At 40.8% G+C, this 27,287-nt stretch overlaps 1 protein-coding gene across 1 annotated transcript in view; it reads left to right on the top strand.

The window, feature by feature from the left end:
* Positions 1 to 27,287, top strand: part of ARRB1 (arrestin beta 1) — a gene marked incomplete at its 3' end in the record, with an annotated part of 88,621 nt that overhangs the window by 23,400 nt on the left and 37,934 nt on the right. The gene's annotated exons all lie outside the window — the stretch shown is intronic.

Genomic DNA, 27,287 nt, shown 5'->3' on the forward strand with positions numbered 1-27,287 from the left:
CAGATCGCATGGAGGAAAAGTTTCCGGAAGGAGGCAAGTCAGCATTTTGAGCAGAAAAAATCTTCCCAGCTCTGCCTTCCTTTTCTCCTTGCAAGATAAATACTCTTTTTAAAAAAGTATTATTAATAATAATAACAATCATCATCATCATCATCATCTTCTGAAATCTGCCTTATCAAGGGCCCTCAAAATCAGCTCATTTATTGTAGTGAAGATAAGCTGGAGAGAAAGAGACCTCCAGGGCACCATTTTGAAATAAATATTATACGGGAATAAAATTGTACTGCTTAGCTAGCTAATCACTGGAGAGGCAGTTTGATCTAGTGGTTAAAAGGCCAGGCTAGAAAGTGGGAGAATTCAAGTCCCACCCAGATGGCTGGGTGACTTTGGGCCAATCACCAGGAGACGGTGAGTTCTAGTCCTGCCTTAGCTATGAAAGCCAGTTGGATGAGTTTGGGGTCCTCGGTGCTGTCTGAACTGGGTGGTTTTCTTGCAGACGTTTCCTGACCCAACTAAGGAACATCATCAATTCAAGAAGAGAGTAAGGCTTGTGGGGAGGAGGAGGAGGAGGAGGAGGAGGAGGAATAGGAGAACTGTGGGGTCCTTGGTGCTCTTTGAGCTGGGTGGTTTTCTTGCAGACGTTTCATGACCCAACTAGGGAACATCATCAGTGCTAGAAGGGAGGAGGAAGAGGAAGGAAGGAAGGAAGGAAGGAAGGAAGGAAGGAAGGAAGGAAGGAAGGAAGGAAGGAAAGTCGGGTCCTTGGTGCTGTTTGAGCTGGGTGGTTTTCTTGCAGACGTTTCATGACCCAACTAGGGAACATCATCAGTGCAAGAAGGGAGAAGGAAGAGGAAGGAAGGAAGGAAGGAAGGAAGGAAGGAAGGAAGGAAGGAAGGAAGGAAGGAAGGAAGGAAGGAAAGAAAGTGGGGTCCTTGGTGCTCTCTGAGCTGGGTGGTTTTCTTGCAGATGTTTCATGACCCAACTAGGGAACATCATCAGTGCAAGGAGGGAGGAGGAAGAGGAAGGAAGGGAGGGAGGGAGGGAGGAAGGAAGGAAGGAAGGAAGGTAGGAAGGTAGGAAGGAAGGTAAGTCGGGTCCCTGGTGTTCTCTGAGCTGGGTGGTTTTCTTGCAGACGTTTCATGACCCAACTAGGGAACATCCTCATTGCATTCTGGTCTACGAGTATCTTCCTGAATGAATTTGCTCCTGATCTCCATCCTTTTATTCCCCCACCCCCCTGAGGATGAGTTTATTTAAGCTTTACGCGCAGGATTTCTGTAGCTCCTTTCACAGGAAGCTGTCCATTCCCTCCAAATGACGCTAAGCTAATCGGTCGTAAGCCAAGGACTATCTGTGGCCCCTTGCCTGCGATGTGTTTCCAGCTGACTCGTCAATAAATGTTAGCAGACTTTTTTTTCAGTTCACGTTTTCACTCAGGTTGCAATTAGGAAAGACCCAATATTTAAAAGTTTCTGTGTTTGGGGGGTTTGGTTGTTGTTGTTTTTAAAGAGGGCGCTTAATATCGTGTGCCATCATTTCACAACTTCCTTGGCACCGGCAGGAAAAAAAAAAGAAAATCCAGCAGTAGACTTTTAAATAAATAAAATTTGTCCTCCTCGGCCTTGCTAGCAGCAATAATTTATTTATTATGCATTTCGAACTAAGTGCAGGGCTTAGAATAAAACGATTGGTGCAATAATATGTAAGATCACGATACGTCAGGGACGGAGAAAAGGATGGACTGGAAATCCAATGTAGCTACTCTACTCTAAGCCAGCAGTTGGAAGCACAATTACTAATGGTTTACTAATCCCCTACTCATCCTATACAGGAAGCCATCCAACGACAGCCACAACTGAGCTCAAAATTTCCACGGCGAAGTTGTTAGGTGACTTTCCCCCCCGTTTTACCACCTTCCTTGCCCCAACTGTTAAGTGAAGTCACTGTTCTGTACCAGCCCTGTACCAGCCCTGCAGAAAAGGCAGGGACAACCCCTTTTACAAGAAGGCAAGAGGCTGGAATTACGCCTGCCAAATTTATTGCCACAAAAACAAACGGAACAAGACAAACCAAGAAACAGGAGCTTTAAGAAACAGGAACTATCCAAGCGGTTGCCTTCAGTAAACCAGCCCTCCCCACACATTCCCCTTATATAGAGTTCAGGGCGTGGCTTCTCTCTGCCTCCTTCCGAGGAGCCCCATTGCCTTCCTCTGTTTACTCCTGATTGACTGCCTCCTGCGTCGGGCGTCCTTGAACAGGGCCAGCTGTGGGTCATCTTCAACCACACTGTCAGGCTCACACAGCTGGGTCTCCGTGGTGACCAGGTGGGAGGGGCCTGGCTGAGGGCTCTCATCAGCAAGGTCTTCAACACCCCCCTCCTCCTCTGAGTCCTCCGACCCAACTGCCGAACCCACAGGCTGACCCTGAATCACAACAGTCACTGCAGTTGTTAAATTACAAACCGGGTTGTGAAGTGAATCTGGCTTTCCCCGTTGACTTTGCTTGTCAGAAGGTCGCAAAAGGGCATCACGTGACCCCGGGACACTGCGACCGTCGTAAACGTGAGTCAGTGGCCGAGCGTCTGGATTTTGATCAGGTGACCCTGTGGGGGACGCTGCAGCAGTCGTGAACGTAAAAAAACATTCCTAAGCCCCTTTTTCCAGTGCTGTTGTGGCTTCGAACGGACACTAAACAAAATGTTGCGGGTCGAGGACCCCTCTGTACAACTTTGGGCTTTCTCTGGGACGTCTGAGCCTCCACACAACGTTTGAATATTTAAGCTCCCATTTATGAGTCAGGTAACAAACACAGTCAAGCCCAAAATTTCTGTTGCTAAGCAAGGCAGTTGTTGAGCCAGCTGCCCCAAAAGCCAACGCAATCCTAGGCTGCATTAACAGAGGGACAGAATCAAGATCACGTGAAAATACCACTTTACACGGCCTTGGTAAGGCCACACTTGGAACACGGCATCCAGTTTTGGTCACCACAATGTAAAAAAGATGTTGAGACTGTGGAAAGAGGGCAGAGAAGAGCAACGAAGAGGATCAGACGACTGGAGGCTAAAACATATAAGGAACAGCTGCTGGAATTGGGGATGTCCAGTTTAACGAAGAGAAGGACGAGGGGGGACAGGAGAGCAGTCTTCCAGTATCTCAGGGGCTGACCCAAAGAAGAGGGAGTCAAGCTATTCTCCAAAGCACCTGAAGGCAGGACAAGAAGCAACGGATGGAAACTAACCAAGGAGAGAAGCAACCTGGAACTAAGGAGAAACTTCCTGACTGTTAGAACAATTAACCAGTGGAACTCCTTGCCTCCAGAAGTGGTGAATGCTCCAACGCTGGAAGTTTTTAAGAAGAGACTGGACAGCCCTTTTTCGTCTGGAATGGTATAGGGTTTCCTGCCTGAGCAGGGGGTTGGACTTGATGACCACCAAGGTCCCTTCCAACTCTGTTCTTCTGTAAGGGTCTCCTGACTGAGCAGAGCATTGTACTAGAGATGATCTCCAAGGTCCCTGCTATTATTATTATTATTATTATTATTATTATTATTATTATTATTATTATTAACAATAACAACAAAAATAATTAATAATAATAATAATAATAATAATAAGATGATGATAATGATGTGAGTTTTGCCCCATTTCATGACCTTTTTACCAGAGTTCTTAAGCGAATCACTGCAGTCGGTCAGTGAACCATGCCGTCGTAAAGCAAATCTGACTTCCCCCAATGACTTTGCTTGTTGGATGCTGTCTAGGAAGGTCACGAAATGGGGGGGGGTGTGTCACGTGACCCCAGGAAGCTGCAACAGTCATAAGTACATGCCAGTGGCCGAGCCTCTGAATTTTGACCCCGTGACCACAGAGATGCTGCAACAGTCACAAGTGTGACAAACAACCCACTTTTTTCAGCGCTGCAACTTGGAACAGTCACTAAATGAATCATTGAAAGTCGTGGACTGCTCTTAATAGACCCTGTTCTTCACCCCAAGGGCTGGTGACAAGAAATTTCTGGATTGAGACATTTTCAACCCACACTGGACCAATGACACCCGATCCTAATCCATCTTTCCAAACAATTTTGTCACTTGCGCGACAAAACCCACCCCGACAAAAACAGACGTCTGGTGTTATTTTTGCCAAAAACAGTTGGTATGAAAAAAAAAGAAACAGCAAATGTTTGCTCTTAAAAATCCTCAATTACAGCAAATCTGCATCCCTCCCAATTAATTGCACCGTTGGCTGATTAATAAGCGACCCGGTGCAGTCTGCAAAAAAGAACAAAGAAAACAACTTTTGACATGAGCAAGGCAGGCTGCAGTAGAGAGATGATTGTGTGGATTGTGGCTTTCAATCCTCCAATATCCTGGGTTGCATAAACAGAGGCACAGAATCGAGATCACGCGAAGGAACATTGCCGCTTGATAAAGCCCTAGCGAGGCCACACATGGAATGCTGCAGCCAATTTTGATCACCATAGCACAAAAAAGATGTTGAGAGTTTGGGAAAAAAAAATTCAGGGAAGAGCAACTAAGAGGATCCAAGGCCTGGAGGCCAAAACGTACGAAGAACGGCTGCAGGATTTGGGTTTGGCTAGTCTAAGGAAGAGAAGAAATAGGGGAGGCATGATAGCAGGGTTGCAGTATTTGTGGGGCTGCCCCAAGGAAGAAGGGGTCATTTTGTTCACCAAAGCACCAGAAGGCAGGATGAGAAACAATGGTTAGAAACTGATCAAGGAGAGAAGCAACCTGGAAGTAAGGGGAAATTTCCTGATAGTGAGGACAATCAACCAGTGGAATAGCTCGCCGCCATAAATCGTGAGCGTTCCATCACTGGAGGTTTTTTTTTTATTTTAAATCCCATTTATATCCCGCCCTTTTCCGAAGACTCAGGGCGGCTTACAAACTTAGCAGTAGCCTTCATTCTATGTATATGCCTGCTTATTAGGGCTTTCGGGCCCCCCCAAGCAGCATTATTACAAAGTCAGCTTATTGCCCCCAACAATCTGGGTCCTCATTTGACCTACCTGGGAAGGATGGAAGGCTGAGTCAACCTTGAGCCTGGTGGGACTCGAACCTGCACTAATGGCAGGCAGCTGGGGTTACTTAAGGAGGCATCAGCCCACTCCTCCACCAAGGCTCTTTTTAAGAAGAGACTAGAGTCTAGACCAGGGGTAGGCAACCTCGGCTCTTTTATGACTCATGGACTTCAGGTTGCCTACCCCTGGTCTAGACAGTCACTTGTCTGAGATGATATAAGTTCTCCTGCTTGAGCGGGGGGATGGACTAGAAGACCTCCAAGGTCCCTTCCAGCTTCTATTCTGTTCTGTTCTGTTCTATTCTTATTATATTCTATTCTATTCTGTATTTCTATTCTATTCTAATTTAAAACCTAGGCAGACAAATATGCTTTCCCTGTTTTGCGCAACTGCCCACATTGCCCCATCCTGGGGAGGAGAACAGAAGTAAAAAAAATAGGAATGCAAAGGAATCAAAGGCACAAGATAAGAGCGGGGTGGGGGGGAAAGAGGGGACGCAGCTAAATGTACAGGGAGTCCTGAACGTACGACCGCAATGGAGCACAAAATTTCCGTTGCTAAGTGAAACATTTAAGTGCATTTGTCCCATTCTACGACCTTTCTTATTTATTTATTATTTATTTATTGATGGGATTTATATCCCGCCCTATCTCCCGAAGGACTCAGGGCGGCTAACAACAAAACATATAATAAGTACAGAAATCAAGATAAAAATAAAATTGAAATCATCTGTGCAATAAATTAAAATTAAAGAATTAAAAAATAAATTAAAAATACTAAATATAAATTAAATAAGATGCCTGTCAGTCTAGGTCGGCCTGGTGGAACAGGTGTGTTTTGAGGCCGCGGCGAAAGGACCGGAGATCTTGGGCCATCCGAAGCTCAGGGGGGAGCTGGTTCCATAGGACTGGCGCTCCCACAGAGAAGGCCCTCCCCCTGGGGGTCGCCAGCCGACATTGTCTGGCCGACGGTACCCTGAGGAGGCCTTCTCTGTGTGAGCGCACCGGGCGATGGGAATTCGTTCCCTGCAGCAGATGGTCCTGCAAGTATCCCGGGCCTAAGCCATGTAGGGCTTTAAAGGTAAGTACCAGCACCTTAAATCTCATCCGGAGGGCAACTGGTAGCCAATGCAGCTCACGCAGGATGGGTGTAATGTGGGAGTATCGGGGTGCTCCCATCACAACCCGTGCAGCTGCATTTTGCACCAGCTGAAGCCTCCGGGTGGTCTTCAAGGGCAGCCCCATGTAGAGAGCATTACAGTAATCTATACGGGAGGTAACGAGTGCGTGGGTGACTGTGCGTAGGGCATCTCGGTCCAGGAAGGGGTGTAACTGGCGTATCAGGCGAATCTGGGCAAATGCCCCCCTAGCCACGACTCCAATATGATCTTCAAAACTGAGTCGTGAATCTTGCCACCATTGTTAAGTGAATCGCTGCCATTGTTCAATTAGTCAAACTGTCGCTAAGTGAATCCGGCCTCCCCCCACCCCCTGTTGACTGTGCTTGTCGGAAGGTCGCAAAAGGGGATCACGTGACCCCGGGACACTGCGACCGTCGTAAATATGAGTCAGTTGCCAAATGTCCGGATTTTGATCACGTGACTTGCTGTGACGGTCGTAGGTGTGAAAGCTGGTCCTCAGTCACTTTTTTCAGTGGTAACTTTGATTGGTCACTAAATGAATTGTTGAAAGTCGAGGATTAACTGATTGCATTTTTGTCCTGTTTTTTTATAATTGGTCAGTTCCAGGCAGTGTGCACGCAGGCCGTCCTCCATTTCCTGCTTGAGCAGGGGGTTGGACTAGATGACCTCCAAGGTCCCTTCCAACGTTGCGTTGAAAAAAGGGACTTATGACCGTTTTTCACACTTACGACCATTGCCACGTTCCCCCATGGTCACATGATCAGAATTTGGACTCTTTTTTTTCTTTGCTGTGGAGAATAATATTATCTTTTGGGGTTTTTTTTTAACCCCAAGACTTTTTTTTTGGTTTTAGTAATTTACTGATTCAGGTATAAAAAACCTTCATTTGATAACCCAAACCCAAAGTTAGCTCATTTAAGTTTGACACTCTCTCTCCCTAGAGTTTAATCCCCACAGAATGGATCTTTTTCTCCTCATATTTTCAAATCTGGTCAATAGTAATTTTTTACAAACTTTGGAAACAGTTCAGCATTATTTGAAAAAGCCAGAAAATACGCATCTACATACATACTCGTGTTATACATTACAAAGCTAACTTAAAACTTTCTTTCACCACGTCTATCAAACTTTTTTTTAAAAAAATGCATCTTCATTAATTAAGACATTAATCTTAGGGGCCTACTCTTTGACCATCTCCTGGGTTGGACTAGAGGACCTCCAAGGTCCCTTTCCAGCCCGATGGTTCCTAACTCAACCAGCCTCCAACTTCGCAAAGAAGTTAATTTGCAGTTTTGAAACGGAATTGACAAAAGGGGGGGGGGAAACTGGGATTGAAAAATAACCAGTTTTGTACGCTTACAACCTATTGAACAACTGTCTTGCTTAGCAGCGGGAATTTTGAGCTCAGTTGTGGACGTAAATCCAGAGCTACCGGTAATGCGATTTATAATAATAATAATAATAATAATAATAATAATAATAATAATAATAATAATAATAATAATAGAGCCTTGGTGGAGCAGTGGGTTAATGCCTCCTTAAGTAACACCAGCTGCCTGCAATTAGTGCAGGTTCGAGTCCCACCAGGCTCCAGGTTGACTCAGCCTTCCATCCTTCCCAGGTAGGTAAAGTGAGGACCCAGATTGTTGGGGGCAATAAGCTGACTTTGTAATAATGCCGCTTGGGGTGTGTGTGAAAGCCCTAATAAGCAGGCATATACATAGAATGAAGGCTACTGCTAAGCTTGTAAGCCGCCCTGAGTCTTCGGAGAAGGGCGGGATATAAATGGAATTAAAATAAAAAAATAAATAATAATAATAATAAATAAAGTTGGAAGGGACCTTGGTGGTCATCTAGTCCAACCCCCTGCTCAGACAGGAGACTCTGTACCATTTCAGGCAAATGGCTGTCCAGTCTCTTCTTAAAAACCTCCAGTGTTGGAGCCTTCACAGATTCTGGAGGCAGGTGGTTCCGCTGGTTAATTGTTTATTTATTTATATTTATTCAATCCAATATGGCCAGCCACTCCGGACGACCCTTGCTTGCAAATCTAGCACCTTCTCACAATGAAAACCCTCCCATAAATGGCTCGATCTGGCAGCTGGGGAGGATGGGAGTTGTAGTCTACCCCCATCTCTGATACGGCGTGGTCCAGATGGAGAAAGATCTGTCCCGTCTGTGCTTCATTCTGATTAAAAGTAGGCATTTCAGTGGAGAAAAATCTCTTTTTTTTTCCCCCCCCTCAGGTGGTGATGAATCAAAAGCAAGTTTTCTGTTCGGGGTTGATGGTTTTTCATCTCTTTATTTATTCATTCCTTCTGGCTGCTGGTTGGCTGCTGAATCGATCAAGATTCACCCGGGTTTAAAAGATTTCCACCCTCCAGATAAAGAAACTTGCAATTAAAACATCCACGATAGGAATGAAAACAAACAAAAAAAAAACACCCCAAAGATTCCTGAAAATCAGAAATAACGGCAAGGATTCTGAATAGAATAGAATAGAATAGAACAGAACAGAACAGAACAGAACAGAACAGAATAGAATAGTATAGAATGGATATTGGAATATAGAATAGAACAGAACAGAACAGAATAGAAATTAGAATAGAGTAGAGTAGAGTAGAACAGAACAGAACAGAATAGAAATTAGAATAGAGTAGAGTAGAGTAGAGTAGAACAGAATAGAACAGAACAGGAATAGAATAGAATAGAATAGAATAGAATAGAATAGAATAGAATAGAATAGAATAGAATAGAATAGAATAGAATAGAATAGAATAGAATAGAATAGAATAGAATAGAATAGAATAGATATTGGAATATAGAACAGAACAGAACAGAATAGAAATTAGAATAGAGTAGAGTAGAGTAGAGTAGAATATAGAATAGAATAGAATAGAATAGAATAGAATAGAATAGAATAGAATAGAATAGAATAGAATAGAATAGAATAGAATAGAATAATAGAATAGAATAGAATAGAATAGAATAGAATAGAATAGAATAGAATAGAATAGAATAGAATAGAATAGAATAGAATAGAATGGATATTGGAATATAGAATAGAACAGAACAGAATAGAAATTAGAATAGAGTAGAGTAGAGTAGAGTATAGAATAGAATAGAATAGAATAGAATAGAATAGAATAGAATAGAATAGAATAGAATAGAATGGAGCACCCACAATTTCTAGTGGCCAGCTGTTCCACTGGTTAATTGTCCTCGCTGTCATGAAGTTTCTCCTTAATTCCAGGTTGCTTCTCTCTTTGGTCAGTTTCCAACCATAGTTTCTTGTCCTTTCCAACTGGTGCTTTGGAGAATAATGTAACCCCCTCTTCTTTGGGGCAGCCCCCAAATCCTGGAACACTGCTATCATGTCTCCCCTATTTCTTCTTTTCTTTAGCCAAACCCAAGTTCTGCAGCCATTCTTCGTATGTTTTAGTCTCCACCCCTTGGATCATCTTAGTTGCTCTTCTCTGAACGTTTTCCAAACTCTCAAGATCTTTTTTGTGATATGGTGACCAAAATTGGCTGCAGTACTCCAGGTGTGGCCTCACCAGGGTTTTATAAAGCGGTACTAATACCACACGTGATCTTGCTCCTACGCCTCTGTTTATGCAACCCAGGATTGTGTTAGCTGTTTTGGCTGCTGCTGCACATGGCCGGCTCACGGTCAAGCGATTGTCCACTGGGACTCCGAGGTCCCCTCTCGCAGTTGCTGTTTTAAAGCCAGGTCTCGCCCAATCTGTACTTGTACCTTCGGGTTTTCCTGCCTAGATGTAAGACTTTGCTTTTCTCCACACTGAAACTCATTTTGTTGGATAGGGCCGCTTGTTCAAGTTTGTCGAGATCTTTTTGGATCCTGAGTTTGTCTTTGGGGGTGTTGGCTACTCCTGCCAGTTTGGTGTCGTCTGCAAATTTGATGAGTTCCCTTTCAATTCCCTCGTCTAAATCATTGATGAAGATATTGAAGAGTCCTGGGCCTAAGACGGAACCTTGTAGTACCCCACTGCTTACTCCTCTCCACGTGGATGTAGTGCCGTTGAGGACTACTCGTTGAGTACAGTTTGCCAGCCAGCTACAGAACCATCTGTTGGTGATGTTGTCTACTCCACCTTTTCCTAGCTTACCAAGGAGTAGGTTGCGGTCTACTTTGTCAAATGCCTTACTGAAATCTAGATATACTACGTCCGCTGCGTTTCGCTGATCTACTAGTTTAGTCACTTTATTATAATAAATAAAAAGCCGTAAATAAAATTGCACAAACGGGATCCCAAAGCAAAAGCAAATGGATTTGAAAGTAAAAATAGAATAAGATGGTGCAGGAAAAGGAAAAAATTCTATCATGGCTCTCCTCCTTAAAAGCTGGGTTTCCTAACCCTTGGCAACCCTGAGAGGCTGGATTTCAGCTCCCAGAATTCCCCCAGCCGGCTTTGCAAAAAAAATATAATAATAATAATAATAATAATAATAATAATAATAATAATAATAATAATAATAATAATAATAATAAAAGTTAACATACGTGTCAAGAAAGGTGGTAAAATGGGCCAAAGCCTATTGAACAACTCTCTTGCTTAGCAGCAGAAATTTTGAGCTCAGTTGTGGATGATGATGATGATGATAATAATAGCAAAGCTGGAAGGGACCTTGGAGGTCATCTAGTCCAACTCCCTGCTCAGGCAGGAAACCCTATACCATTTCAGACAAATGGCTGGCCAGTCTCTTCTTACAAACGTCCAGTGTTGGAGCATTCACAGCTTCTGGAGGCAGGTGGTTCCACTGGTTAATTGTTGCTTGCAAATCTACCACCTTCTCCAACGAAACCCCTCCCATAAATGGGTGGAGCTGGGGAGGATGGGAGTTGTAGTCTGGCCCGTGTCTGATACAGCGAGGCTGAGACGGAGAAAGACCTGTCCCGTCTCTGCTTCATTCCGATTAAAAGCGGGCCTTTCAGTGGAGAAAAAATTCTCTTTTGGGGGGGGTCGCCCCCCTCACCCCCCCCAAAGTGTTGATGAATCAGAAGCAAGAACGACGGAAATCTTGGGCTCCCTTCTGGCCGTAAGCCGAGGACTGCCTACCTACACAGGGCGGTTGAAAAATCACCGGCACGTAGCAAAGCCTTGCCGAGTGTGCCACACCAGATCCCCTTCTCCCCTCGACTGATGTGGGGTGTGTGTGTCTCGTTTCGGAACCGTGAGGACTAGAATCTTGACCAGTGCGTCTTCCTTCCCGACGGAAATCCTGGGCTCCGTTGAGGCCCGTAGTTCGGAGGCAAACGAGGTCAATTTCGGGGTCTGACATTTCCCAGCAGCGCTGGAAGGCGCCACCCCCGTCCTACCCCTCCCCAAAGTTTTCCCTCAGGAAGAGAAACGCTCAAAGCAAAGAGAGAGAGAGAGATAGCGCGAGGAAGAGAGAGGGAGGATTACGGCCAGCTGCCTTTTCTCATCAGTTCCTTGTTTATATCCGCTTCCCAGATCTCTCCTTTAGCTGCTCGTAATTTCCCAGAGGGTTGGCCAAGGGCAGGGCAGAGGAAGAATTAAGCACTAAATGAGATTTCGGGAGAAAGAGAAGGAGGATTGCCGCTTGGAGCCTGTTGTGTGGCTTGGGATGGAGACACCACGCAAGGGTCTTCACAAGGCCCTGGACCTCAGTGTCCTGCTCTCCCGCAGCAAGTGGTTGTTGAGCTTTTGATTTCTTCTCCTATCATCATCATCATCATCATCATCATCATCATCACAGCAACAACAACAACAACAAAGCAACAAAATAAAACAATAACAAAACAACAACAACAACAACAATAATATAATAATAATAATAATAATAATAATAATAATAATAATAATAATAATAATAATATATTTTTATTTTAATTCCATTTATATCCCGCCCTCCTCCGAAGACTCAGGGCGGCTTACAATTTAAGCACAAACCAATGTGCTTAGCAGTAGCCTTTATTCAGTATATAAATAAAATTAATAATAAAAATAATAATAATTCTATGTATATGCTTATTAGGGCTTTCACACACACACCCCAAGCGGCATTATTACAAAGTCAGCTTAATTGCCCCCAACAATCTGGGTCCTCATTTTACCTACCTCGGAAGGATGGAAGGCTGAGTCAACCTTGAGCCTGGTGGGACTCGAACCTGCACTAATTGCAGGCAGCTGGTGTTACTTAAGGAGGCATCAGCCCACTGCTCCACCAAGGCTCTAATAGACCTGAAGACCTGGCTCTTTGAGCTTTCCGGCCAGGACTGAGGATTTTTTTAATTTTTTAACTTATTGTAATTGGGTTTTGAATCAGAGTTATAGGGGTTTTAGATTTTAATTAAGGGAAAATTTAATCTGTTTTAATTGTTATTCATTTTTGTATTGTAACGTTGTTTTAATTGCCTTGTGAACCGCCCTGGGTCCTACGGGAGAAGGGCGGTATATAAGTTTAATTAATAAATAAATAAATAAATAAATAAATAAATAAATAAATAAATAAATCTGGTACCTGGTTGATACCTAGGATGCTGGCAGCAACCCGTGTCAACCATCAGCGCCAGTCAATTAGAGTGTTCAGTTGACTGAGGTTCGTGTTAAACAAACAAATAATAATAACAGTAACAACAACAAAGTGGGAAGGGACCTTGGAGGTCATCTAGTCCAACCCCCTGCTCAGGCAGGAAACGCTACACCATTTCAGACAAATGGCTGTCCAGTCTCTTCTTTAAAACTTCCAGTGTTGGAGCCTTCACAACCTCTGGTGGCAGGCAGTTCCACTGGTTAATTGTTCTCACTGCCAGGAAACCTTGTTTCCATTACGGCTAGTCCTTGACTTACGAGCCCCAATCAAGCCCCCAATTTCGCTTGCTAAGCGAGACCTTTGTGAAGCGGATTTTGCCCCGTTTTACGACCTTCCTTGCCACGGTCGTTAAGCGAACCCCTGCAGTGGTTAAGTTAGTCAACACGGTCATTAAGTGAGTATGTTGCGCTCTCTCTCCTCCCCCACCCACCCCACCCACCACCATTGACTTTGCTGGCCAGAAGATCGCAAAAGGAGGAATCACATGAACCCGGGATTCTGCAACCGTCATAAATGCGAGTCAATTGCCAGGTGTTCAAATTCTGATCTCGTGACCACGGGGGGGGGGGATGCTGTGGCGGTCACAAGTGTGAAAAATAGCCAGGAGTCCATTTTTTTTCAGCGACGTTGTGACTTTGAACAGTCACTAGATGAAATGTTGTAAGTCGAGGATTTCCTATTATATTATTTTCCATAGATTTCCTATTATATTATTCTGCTTTATTGCACAATCTGCCAGATGTTTAGGTTAGATTTAGCATTTTTATCCACTTATCAAGTCCTTTCCAGGACCCGGGATGTCACAGGGCGTCCGCTGTCCCAAGCCAGGCTGCCTTTGACAGTTGACCGACGGGATTTTGTTCGTGCCAATAATGTTTAAGTGGTATTATTATTGGCTATTTAGTTTCTTTTATTTTATTTTTAGATGCTGGAGTTTTTTTAAAGCTGTCCCTGGGTGTTTGTAAAGCTGGTTAGCAACCACATGTTTCAAAATGGACTGTTGCATTGAATGTTGAGGCTAAAGGGATAACTTATTTATTTGTATTCTGTAACTCAGATAGTCCTCGGCTTACAACGGGTCCTGGGAAGGACTCGATTAGTGGATAAAAATGCCAAATCATTATATTATTCTCCTTTATTGTACTATCTGCCAGATGCTCCTACACCTTCAACTCTACGCGGGGAAAAAAAACCCGAATGACCAAAGATCCACGTACAAAGCCCGCGAAAACCTCAGAAAACATATATATATGTGTGTGTGTGTGTGTGTGTGTGTGTGTGTGAAATGTTTGTTAAGCATTCAGAATACACTTGCTTAGTCCCAGACACGGGACAAATCTTATTTCTTAGTTAGCAAGCCAAAAAATTTATATATATATATATACATATACACACACACACACACAGACAGACATACACACACACACACACACACACACACACACACACACACACTCACCAGAAGATTGCTGGGGCTTGGCAACCTTCCAGCTTGCAAATGGTTGAGAATTTCAGGATGGGGGGGGGGGGAAATCTAACCCCCTGGGTTTGATGTTTGGCTGTTGTTTATACACACACAAATGCACACAAACACAATCAGGAAAGGTTACACAAGCCAGCTGGCCTTCTCTGCCAGGGATTTTGGGATTTTGGAAGAGGTGTTTTGCAGACTTTATTTATTTATTTTTAAAACATGTTTTATTAATTTAGTCACCTTAATATTTGGTAAACATCGTGTTGCCTGGGTTTATATTTAAAAAAAACAATCCATAACCATTGGTTTCTATAATTCTATAGTCCATTTAATTGCTTTGCTTGATTTTCTTTCCTTCCACAACGGTTCTCTTTTGCCAACCTTGAATTAATACCATTCTTATTATTTGGATCCATAACAATTAAATACAGACATTTTTCCCCCCTAATATTTCTGCAAAGAATAACCACACTGAGATAAAGCTTCTTTTCTAACTGGTCATCTTGATTGCCTTCTCCTGTTTAAAATTCTCATTTAAATTTGTTTTCCCCACAATATTCAGAAGATTCTCACTGGTTAAATATTTTCATTACATTTAAGTATTTACATCTTTTTCCCTCATGCAGGCCATCCCAACACTTTTACATTTCTCATATCTTAAGGAAAAAAGGGGAAAAAACTTTTCAAATTTAGCTGCAAATACCTAGGGAGTCCTCGGCTTACGACATTCATTTAGTGACCATTCAAAGTTGCAAAGGCACTGGAAAAACAAGTTTTTCCACACTTACGACCGTTGCAGCTCACTGTTGCCTGATCACGCGATCAAAATTCAGACGCTTTGGCCACTGATTCGTATTTACGATGGTTGCAGCGTCCTGTGTGTGTGTGTGTGTGTGTGTGTGTGTGTGTGTGTGTTCCACGTGATCCCCTTTTGCGACCTTCCGACGAGCAAAGTCGATGGGGTGGGTGGGGGGAGGCCGGTTCGCTTAACGACGGCGTGACTAACGTAAGAACCACGGGGATTCGTCTTAAGAACGGAGGCGAGAAAAGTTGTACAGTGGGGCCAAACACTCAACTTAAAATGATGTCTCGCTTAGCGACGGGAAGGTGCAGCTCAGTTGCGACCGTTAAGTCGAGGACTGCCTGCAGTTAGGTTTTTCCGCTTTCTGTTTTCCAATTTTTACGACCCAGGGAAATCGTCCTGGGGGGGGGGCCTTAAGGGGGGGGCACTTTTGCAGCCAGGGCTTGAAACACTCACCCAGGCCCCCCCCCACTTCCTTCTTCCTTTGCTCCAAAGTAAATTGGCATTTGAAGGAAAGGGGGGGGCAAGTGCCTTGGCGCTCTTTTGATTTCTCCTGCCCCCACCCTGGCAGAAACGGCCTGAACCCCCCCCCCACCCTTCTTTTCTCCCTCCCTCTCTCCCTCCTTTTCCAAATGTGGTAGGACTGCAGACCCTCAGGCCGATGCGGCACAGGTGCAGCTCCTGCCACCGGCAGCCCCAATGGGCCTCCTGACCCCCATTTTTCTGCCCCTCCCTCGCAGGAGGGCCGGGGAGCCCATAAGAGGAAGGCAAGCCGGCGGTGGCCCCCCCACCCCAAAGGCGGGCAGTGTTCATTACCCTTCCGTTGCCGTGGCAACGGGACCCCCTCTCTTCCCCCATCTGCCGCTCTCTTTGGTGCCAGAGGAGGGGGGCTGTTTTGGTTTTGGGGCAAAGCAGACGGGGAGGGGGTCACAGAAAGGGGAGGGGGGGCTCACTTGGGTCTGGGTAGATGGCCGGGTTGGGGAGGGGGGTTAATTTCTGCAGCTTTCCCCCCCCCCTCCCTCCCTCACCCCTTTCCTTGATTTTCATCAGGAAGGGCTTTGCAAAGAGCGGAGGTTTTTCAGAAGAGATTGGGCAACCTTTTGTTTGGAATGAGTGGGGTCTCCTGCATGAGTGGGGGTGGGTGGGGGTGGGGCTGTGTTGGACTTGAGGACCCCTGAGGTCCCTTCCAGCTCTGTTATTCTGCTATTCTAACTTCCTTCCTTCCTTCTCTCCTTCCTTCCTTTCTTCCCTCCTTCTCTCCTTCCCACCTTCCTTTGTTCCTTCTCTCCTTCCCTCTCTCCTTCCTTCTTTCTCTCCTTCCTTCCTTCCTTCCATCTCTCCTTTCCTCCTTCCTTCTCTCCTTCCTTCCTTCCTTCCCTCCCTCCTTCGTTCCTTCTCTCCTTCCCTCCTTCCTTCTCTATTTTCCTCCTTCCTTCCTTCCTTCTCTCCTTCCCACCCTCCTTCCTTCTTTCTCTCCTTCCTTCCTTCCATCTCTCCTTTCCTCCTCTCCTTCCCACCTCCCTTCCTTTGTTCCTTCTCTCCTTCCCTCTTTCCTTCCTTCCATCTCTCCTTGCCTCCTTCCTTCCTTCCCTCCTTCCTTCCTTCTCTCCTTCCTTCCTTCCCTCCTTTCTTCTCTCTTTTCTTCCTTCCTTCCTTCCTTCCTTCCTTCCTTCCTTCCTTCCCTCCCTCCTTCCTTCTCTCCTTCCTTCCTTCCCTCCTTTCTTCTCTCTTTTCTTCTTTCCTTCCTTCCTTCCTTCCCTCCTTCCTTCCTTCTCTCCTTCCTTCCCTCCTTTCTTCTCTCTTTTCTTCCTTCCTTCCTTCCTTCCTTCCCCATCACTGGACGTTTTCAAGAAGAAGTCGGACAGCCATTCATCCAGAATGGTACGGGGTTTCCTCCGTGAGCAAGGGGTTGGACTAGAAAACCTCCAGGGTCCCTTCCAACTCTGTTACAGGTGGTCCTTGACTTATGACCACAACTGAGCCCAAAATTTCCATTGCTACAAGAGACAGTTGTTAAGTGAGTTTTGCGCAACTTTACGACCTTTCTTGCCACAGCTGTTCAGTGACTCAGGCAGCTGTTAAGTGAATCCGGCTTCTCAAGTGACTTTCCTTGACGGAAGGTCACGTGATCCCTCCGGGACACTGCAACCGTCATAAATATGAGTCAGTTGCCAAAGGGTCTGAAGTTTGATCACGTGACCACCGGGATGCTACAACGGTCGTAAAGTGTGGAAAAACGGTCACAGGTCACTTTTTCCAGTGCCAACGGTGGCTAAACGAACTGTTGCAAGTTGAGGACTACCTGTACAGCCTTTGAACAACCGTGTGATTAACAGCTGCAGAGATTCGCTTAACAACTGTGGCAAGGAAGGTCGTAAAGTGGGGCAAAACACAGCTGTCCGTAGCCATGGAAACTTTGGGCACCGCTGAGATCGGAGGTCACGGAGCGCCTGTCTTAATCTGAAAGGGGGAAAAAGCCCTAGAGGCTTCCTTGAATTTATTTTATTTTTTAAGAAACAAAACAAAACAGGAGCATTGGATTAAATGTGCAATAAGAGGCAGTGAGGGCAGATCAGTGATCCACCCGGAGTCATGGGTTCGAGGTGGGTGGCCGTGTAAACCTAATAAAGAGCTAAATAAGTCATCCTTGTCCTTTAAATGGGGACCATCTAACATTAGAATAGAATAGAATAGAATAGAATAGAATAGAATAGAATAGAAATACAGAATAGAATAGAGTAGGAATAAGAATACAGTAGAAATAAGAATAAATAGAATAGAATAGAATAGAATAATAGAATAGAATAGAATAGAATAGAATAGAATAGAATAGAATAGAATAGAATGGAATAGAATAGAATAGAATAGAATAGAATAGAATAGAATAGAATAGAATAGAATAGAATAGAATAGAATAGAAATACAGAATAGAATAGAGTAGGAATAAGAATACAGTAGAAATAAGAATAAATAGAATAGAATAGAATAGAATAGAATAGAATAGAATAGAATAGAATAGAATAGAATAGAATAGAATAGAATAATAGAATAGAATAGAATAGAATAGAATAGAATAGAATAGAATAGAATAGAATAGAATGGAATAGAATAGAATAGAATAGAATAGAATAGAATAGAATAGAATAGAATAGAATAGAATAGAATGGAATAGAATAGAATAGAATAGAATAGAATAGAATAGAATAGAATAGAATAATAGAATAGAATAGAATAGAATAGAATAGAATAGAATAGAATAGAATAGAATGGAATGGAATAGAATAGAATAGAATAGAATAGAATAGAATAGAATAGAAAATGTGGAATAGAATGGAATAGAATAGAATAGAATAGAATAGAATAATAGAATAGAATAGAATAGAATAGAATAGAATAGAATAGAATAGAATAGAATAGAATAGAATAGAATAGAAAATGTGGAATAGAATGGAATAGAATAGAATAGAATAGAATAGAATAGAATAGAATAGAATAGAATAGAATAGAATAGAATGGAATGGAATGGAATGGAATGGAATAGAATAGAATAGAATAGAATAGAATAGAATAGAAAATGTGGAATAGAATGGAATAGAATAGAATAGAATAGAATAGAATAATAGAATAGAATAGAATAGAATAGAATAGAATAGAATAGAATAGAATAGAATAGAATAGAATAGAATAGAATAGAATAGAATAGAATAGAAAATGTGGAATAGAATGGAATAGAATAGAATAGAATAGAATAGAATAGAATAGAATAGAATAGAATAGAATAGAATAGAATAGAATAGAATAGAATAGAAAATGTGGAATAGAATGGAATAGAATAGAATAGAATAGAATAGAATAGAATAGAATAGAATAGAATAGAATAGAATAGAATAGAATAGAATAGAATAGAAAATGTGGAATAGAATGGAATAGAATAGAATAGAATAGAATAGAATAGAATAGAATAGAATAGAATAGAATAGAATAGAATAGAATAGAATAGAATAGAATAGAATAGAATAGAATAGAATAGAATAGAAAATGTGGAATAGAATGGAATAGAATAGAATAGAATAGAATAGAATAATAGAATAGAATAGAATAGAATAGAATAGAATAGAATAGAATAGAATAGAATAGAATAGAATAGAATAGAATAGAATAGAATAGAATAGAATAGAATAGAATGGAATGGAATGGAATGGAATGGAATGGAATAGAATAGAATAGAATAGAATAGAATAGAATAGAAAATGTGGAATAGAATGGAATAGAATAGAATAGAATAGAATAGAATAATAGAATAGAATAGAATAGAATAGAATAGAATAGAATAGAATAGAATAGAATAGAATAGAATAGAATAGAATAGAAAATGTGGAATAGAATAGAATAGAATAGAATAGAATAGAATAGAATAGAATAGAATAGAATAGAATAGAATAGAATAGAATAGAATAGAATAGAATAGAATAGAAAATGTGGAATAGAATGGAATAGAATAGAATAGAATAGAATAGAATAGAATAGAATAGAATAGAATAGAATAGAATAGAATAGAATAGAATAGAATAGAAAATGTGGAATAGAATGGAATAGAATAGAATAGAATAGAATAGAATAATAGAATAGAATAGAATAGAATAGAATAGAATAGAATAGAATAGAATAGAATAGAATAGAATAGAATAGAATAGAATAGAATAGAATAATAGAATAGAATAGAATAGAATAGAATAGAATAGAATAGAATAGAATAGAATAGAATAGAATAGAATAGAATGGAATAGAATGGAATAGAATAGAATAGAATAGAATAGAAAATGTGGAATAGAATGGAATAGAATAGAATAGAATAGAATAATAGAATAGAATAGAATAGAATAGAATAGAATAGAATAGAATAGAATAGAATAGAATAGAATAGAATAGAATAGAAAATGTGGAATAGAATGGAATAGAATAGAATAGAATAGAATAGAATAGAATAGAATAGAATAGAATAGAATAGAATAGAATAGAATAGAATAGAATGGAATAGAATAGAATAGAATAGAATAGAATAGAATAGAAAATGTGGAATAGAATGGAATAGAATAGAATAGAATAGAATAGAATAATAGAATAGAATAGAATAGAATAGAATAGAATAGAATAGAATAGAATAGAATAGAATAGAATAGAATAGAATAGAATAGAATAGAATAGAATAGAATAGAATAGAAAATGTGGAATAGAATGGAATAGAATAGAATAGAATAGAATAGAATAGAATAGAATAGAATAGAATAGAATAGAATAGAATAGAATAGAATAGAATAGAATAGAATAGAATAGAAAATGTGGAATAGAATGGAATAGAATAGAATAGAATAGAATAGAATAGAATAGAATAGAATAGAATAGAATAGAATAGAATAGAATAGAATAGAATAGAATAGAATAGAAAATGTGGAATAGAATGGAATAGAATAGAATAGAATAGAATAGAATAGAATAGAATAGAATAGAATAGAATAGAATAGAATAGAATAGAATAGAATAGAATAGAATAGAATAGAATAGAAAATGTGGAATAGAATGGAATAGAATAGAATAGAATAGAATAGAATAATAGAATAGAATAGAATAGAATAGAATAGAATAGAATAGAATAGAATAGAATAGAATAGAATAGAATAGAATAGAATAGAAAATGTGGAATAGAATGGAATAGAATAGAATAGAATAGAATAGAATAGAATAGAATAGAATAGAATAGAATAGAATAGAATAGAATAGAATAGAATAGAATAGAATAGAAAATGTGGAATAGAATGGAATAGAATAGAATAGAATAGAATAGAATAGAATAATAATAGAATAGAATAGAATAGAATAGAATAGAATAGAATAGAATAGAATAGAATAGAATAGAAAATGTGGAATAGAATGGAATAGAATAGAATAGAATAGAATAGAATAGAATAGAATAGAATAGAATAGAATAGAATAGAATAGAATAGAATAGAATAGAATAGAATAGAATAGAATAGAATAGAAAATGTGGAATAGAATGGAATAGAATAGAATAGAATAGAATAGAATAGAATAGAATAGAATAGAATAGAATAGAATAGAATAGAATAGAATAGAAAATGTGGAATAGAATGGAATAGAATAGAATAGAATAGAATAGAATAGAATAGAATAGAATAGAATAGAATAGAATAGAATAGAATAGAATAGAATAGAATAGAATAGAATAGAAAATGTGGAATAGAATAGAATAGAATAGAATAGAATAGAATAGAATAGAATAGAATAGAATAGAATAGAATAGAATAGAATAGAATAGAATAGAATAGAAAATGTGGAATAGAATGGAATAGAATAGAATAGAATAGAATAGAATAGAATAGAATAGAATAGAATAGAATAGAATAGAATAGAATAGAATAGAATAGAAAATATGGAATGGAATAGACTAGACTAGACTAGACTAGACTAATAGAATAGAATAGAATAGAATAGAATAGAATAGAATAGAATAGAATAGAATAGAATAGAATAGAATAGAATAGAATAGAATAGAATAGAATAGAAATACAGAATAGAATAGAGTAGTTTAGTTTAGTTTAGTTTTATTAAATTTTTATACCGCCCTTCTCCCGAGGGACTCAGGGCGGTGAACAGGGCATATGATAAAAATACAAAACTACAAAAGTTAAAATAGAATTAAATTAATGCCCAAGATAAAACAATAAAATATACAAATATTTAAAACCCAAATTAACTCCCCATCAGGCCAGGCCAGCTTGTTCAAACAGGTGGGTCTTTAACCCGCGCCGGAAGGAGCGGAGATCCGGTGCCATCCGGAGCTCCACCGGCAGTTGATTCCACAAAGCCGGGGCGCCCACAGAGAAGGCCCTCCCCCTGGGGGCCACCAGCCGGCATTCTCTGACTGGAGGAATAAGTAGGAATAAGAATACAGTAGGAATAAGAATAAATAGAGTACAGTAGAGTAGAGTAGAGTAGAGTAGAGTAGAGTAGAATAGAATAGAATAGAATAGAATAGAATAGAATAGAATAGAATAGAATAGAATAGAATAGAATAGAATAGAATAGAATAGAAATACAGAATAGAATAGAATAGGAATAAGAATACAGTAGAAATAAGAATAGAGTAGAGTAGAGTAGAGTAGAATAGAATAGAATAGAATAGAATAGAATAGAATAGAATAGAATAGAATAGAATAGAATAGAATAGAATAGAATAGAATAGAATAGAATAGAAATAAAGAATGGAACAGAACAACAGAACAGAACAGAACAGAATAGAACAGAATAAAGCTGGAAGGGACCTTGGAGGTCTTCTAGTCCAGCCCCCTGCTCAAGCAAGAGAACTATACCATCTATACATTGAGGACTGCCTTCCTTTTGGGAGAAAATGGTAGGCTTCATGCAAATTAGAAAAAAAAAGCTCCTGACATCCCTCCTTCCCTCCCCACCACCCATTCATATGAAAAGCGGCACAAAAATCTGTGCTGCACCACTGCGGGTGGCCATAAGAGGGCAGCAGGAAGCAGCATTGTATGCCTCTTGTTTGCTGCCAGCTAGTGGACATTTGGAGCAATGCATCCCAGTTCCTGCAGCCCTTCCAAAGGTCCAGGGTCCCGCATGCGTGGCTCAATTTCACCCCCTTTGCCGCAAACACAGAGACCTTTGTTAAAAGTTAGGTCTTGCACAAAAGTCCACAGGTACCGTAGATCCTTGACTTACAACCGCTTGCTTAGCGGCCATTTAAAGTTACGGCGGTCCTGCCTACGTGTACTTATCACCCCGATTCAAATTCCCGTCAGCCGTTCCTCCGTAGCCACATTCCGAGCACTATGAAACGGTTCCGCTTTTATGACCTTTTACGTCCTGCGGTTATGCGACCCCATTTTACGACGGTTTGGCTGACAATTGACATTCATTTCTGGGGGAGGAGGGTGTTTGCCGAAACCGTTCCCATAGCGAGCCACTGGCTCGCTCAACGACTGTGGCGTTCGCTTAACGTCCTCTGCGAAACCAAAAAAAAAAAGGTAGCAGCGTTAGGTTAGTCAGGCAGGCGATCCGATTTACAACTGTCGCAAGTTTACGACCTTGATGGCCAGGCTCCGTGACGGTCGTAACTTGAGGACTGCTTAAATCAGCGCCCTGGTGCTGCTCCGATGCCGCTGTTGACGAGGGCTGGGAATGAGTGGTGGGAGAATTGTATCTCCTGTTTTTCCTGGGGAAAAAAAGGCTTTGGAGCCGTTTTTAAGAACGGCAGGAATGTTAATGAGGAGATGCTTTAACAACTGTCGGTCTCTTTTCCGGGAACTTATAAACAACTGTCCATTTATCAGAAGTAACATATAAGTGTTGTTGTTGTTAGTTGCGAAGTCGTCTCCGACTCATCGTGACCCCATGGACAACATTCCTCCAGGCCTTCCTGTCCTCTACCAAATCTATAAATAAATACAGTGTAATCAGCCACAACATATGGTTGTAAATTACAGCAGCTCCTCAACTTACGACCGATTACAGTACTTAGCAGCCATTAAGAAGAAAGGAAAGGCGAGCGAAGCAAAGGAAGATAAAAGAAAGGAAAAGAGAGGAGGGGGAAATTAAAAACGTCTATATAGTTTTTCCTGTAAAGAAGGAAACGCCATTTTCCCCCTCATTGGCACATTTTTAAGCCCTTTCGGAACCTCATTAAGGCGGGAACCACGTAGACTTTGTTCATCGGGGTTGAGAGCGAAACAGGTTGTGTGAATACGAGTTTGTTCGCCTGGGAGGACACATCCGGGATGGCCCCAGGATCACAATTTCTAAGCCGGATCTTCACTTCCCGTGGAAACCCCTGTTAGTGCCAGAAATTAACAGAATAACAGAAGAGCAGAGTTGGAAGGGACCTTGGAGGTCATCTAGTCCAACCCCCTGCTCAGGCAGGAGACCCTGTACCACTCCAGACAAATGGCTGTCCCGTCTCTTCTTAAAAAAAAACTCCAGTGATGGAGCACCCACAATTTCTGGTGGCAAGGAGTTCCACCGGTTAATTGTTCTGACTGTCAGGAAATTTCTCCGTAATTCCAGGTTGCTTCTCTCTTTGATTATTTTCCATCTGTTGCTTCTTGTCCTGCTTTGGAGAATAGGTGACCCCCTTCCTCCTCTTTTTGGTAGCCCCTCAAATATGGGAAGACCGCTATCATGTCACCCCCGGTCCTTCTCTTTGTTAGACTAGACAAATTAAGATTCCCCCCACCACCAAGCACATTACAACTTCCTTTGTACATCCGTTGTAGGCATTAATTTTTAATAATTCGTTCTTATTATTCTTTTATTTAATGGACATGCACTTTATTGCATTGTTTTCTTTTGTTCCATTTTGGAGAAGCCGGAGTCAATTTTGCTTCCTCGCAAGCTCTGCAAGAGGCTTGGAAGTATAAAAATGCTGAATCCAGGCCAAACAGGCAGTGCAACATGGGTCGCTGTTTCTCTCCGAGAATGCTGTGGAAAAATGTCCTGGCAGTGAGGACAATTAAACCAGTGGAATTGCTTCCCTCCAGAGGTTGTGGGTGCTCCATCACTGGAGACTTTTAAGAAGAGACTGGAGAGCTTTTTATCTGGAACAGAACAGAATAGAATAGAATAGAATAGAATAGAATAGAATAGAATAGAATAGAATAGAATAGAATAGAATAGAATAGAATAGAATAGAATAGAATAAGGAATAGAATAGAATAGAATAGAATAGAATAGAATAGAATAGAATAGAATAGAATAGAATAGAATAGAATAGAATAGAATAGAATAGAATAGAATAGAATAGAATAAGGAATAGAATAGAATAGAATAGAATAGAATAGAATAGAATAGAATAGAATAGAATAGAATAGAATAGAATAGAATAGAATAGAATAGAATAGAATATAGGGAATAGAACAGAATAGAATAGAGAATTACTAGAATAGAATAGAATAGAATAGAATAGAATAGAATAGAATAGAATAGAATAGAATAGAATAGAATAGAATAGGAAATAGGAATAAAATAGAATAGAAAAAGAAATAGGAATAAAATAGAATAGAATAGAATAGAATAGAATAGAATAGAATAAGAAATAGGAATAAAATAGAATAGAAATAAAGAATAGAATAGAATAGAATAGAATAGAAATAAGGCATAGAATAGAATAGAATAGAATAGAATAGAATAGAATAGAATAGAATAGAACAGAATAGAATAGAATAGAATAGAATAGAATAGAAATAAGGAATAGAATAGAAAAAGGAATAGGAATAAAATAGAATAGAAATAAAGAATAGAATGGGATGGAATGGAATGGAAGGAAGGAAGGAAGGAAGGAAGGAAGGAAGGAAGGAAGGAAGGAAGGAAGGAAGGATGGATAGTAGAATATCAGAGCTGGAAGGGACCTTGGAGGTCTTCTAGTCCAGCCCCCCGCTTAAGCAGGAGAACCTATACCATCTCAGACAAGTGACTGTCTAGCAGCCTCTTCTTAAAAATCTCCAGTGATGGAGCGCCCACAGCTTCTGGAGGCAAGTAGTTCCACTGGTTGATTGTCCTCACTGTCAGGAAGTTTCTCCTTAATTCCAGGTTGCTTCTCTCCTTGATCAGATTCCAACCATCGTTTCTCGTCCTTCCCATCTGGTGCCTTGGAGAAAAACGTGACCCCCTCCTCTTCTTTGGGGCAGCCCCCCAGACACTGGAACACGGCTATCAAGTCTCCCCTCTTTCTTCTTTTGGTTTAAACTAGCCAGACCCAAGTCCCGCAGCCGTTCTTTGTATGTTTTAGTATTATTCCATTATTCTACTATTCTAATCCAGAAGAGAACCAGCCTGGAACTAACCAGTGGTACGACCTGCCATTTGTCTGAAATGGTATAGGCCAGGGTCTCCTGCTTGAATAGGGGGTTAGACTAGATGACCTCCAAAGTCCCTTCCAACTCTGTTAATCTTGTCCTTGGTTTACAACAGTTCGTTTTAGCGATGGGTCAAAGTTATCCCAGCATGGAGAAAAGCGACTTATGACCGTGTTTCATGCTTACGACCCTCGCAGCATCCCCGTGGTCACGTGATAAAAATTCAGACGCTTGGCAACTGACTCACAGTTACGACGGGTTGCAGCATCCCCGGGGTTCACACGATCCCCTTTTGTGTCCTTCTGACAAGCAAAGTCAATGGGGAAGCCAGATTCGCTTAAGAATCATGTGACTCACAAGTGCGGTGATTCGCTTAATGACTGTGCAGGGAAGGTTGTAAAACGCAAAACTCGCTTAACAACCGGCTTCCCTGAGGAAAAAATGGGCTTAAATATTCAAATGTAATTAACTTTGAGAAAATCTTAAGCCAGTAAGAATGTCTTGAACATTGTGGGAAAAACCAATGTAAAGAAGAACTGTCAACAGGATCTATGACGAGACGACCAGGATGACTAGATAGAAAAAGAATATTATATTGATGCGGTTATTATCTGTAGAAATGTTAGAAAACTTTTATACTCCATCGTCCTTCGCTAAAACAAGAAGAATCGCATTAACTTAAGGTCGGTAGAAGAGAACATTATGGGAAAAAGCAAGTAAAGTTATGATGTGGATTATAGGTTATAGAAATCAACTTAGTAAATGTTTCTTATATGTAGACCCAGACAAACACACTGTTTACCAAATATTAAGGTGATTATGTTAAAAAAATAATAAAACCTTTTTTTTTTTTAAAAAATGAAGGTTGTAAAATGCAAAACTCACTTAACAGCTGTCTCACTTAGCAACAGATAATTTGGCTTCAGCTGTAGTCATATGTCGTAAGTCAAAGACTACCTATTCTTTGAAGGACCCCCCCCCTCCCTTATTATATCCATCCAGGATGTACTGTGTACTTGTAGTCCTCGACTTACTACAATTCATTTAGCGACCATTCCAATTTACACCACTGAGAAAAGTGACTTATGACCATTTTTCATACTTACCACCCAGGGTCACGCGATCCAAAATTCAGACACTTGGCAACTGACTCATATTTATGACGGTCACAGTGTCCCGGGTGCAGGTGACACCCTTTTTACGACCTTCTGACCAGCCCGGTTCACTTCACAACCGTGTGGCTAACTTCACAACTGCAGTGATTCACTTAACAACCATGGCCAGAAAGGTCATAGAAAGGGTGCAAAACTCAGTAAACCACTGAAATATTGGGCTTAATTGTCGTAAGTTGAGGACCACCTGTATT

This window comes from Vipera ursinii (assembly GCF_947247035.1).
Source record: "Vipera ursinii genome assembly, chromosome: 4".
NCBI lineage: Eukaryota > Metazoa > Chordata > Lepidosauria > Squamata > Viperidae > Vipera > Vipera ursinii.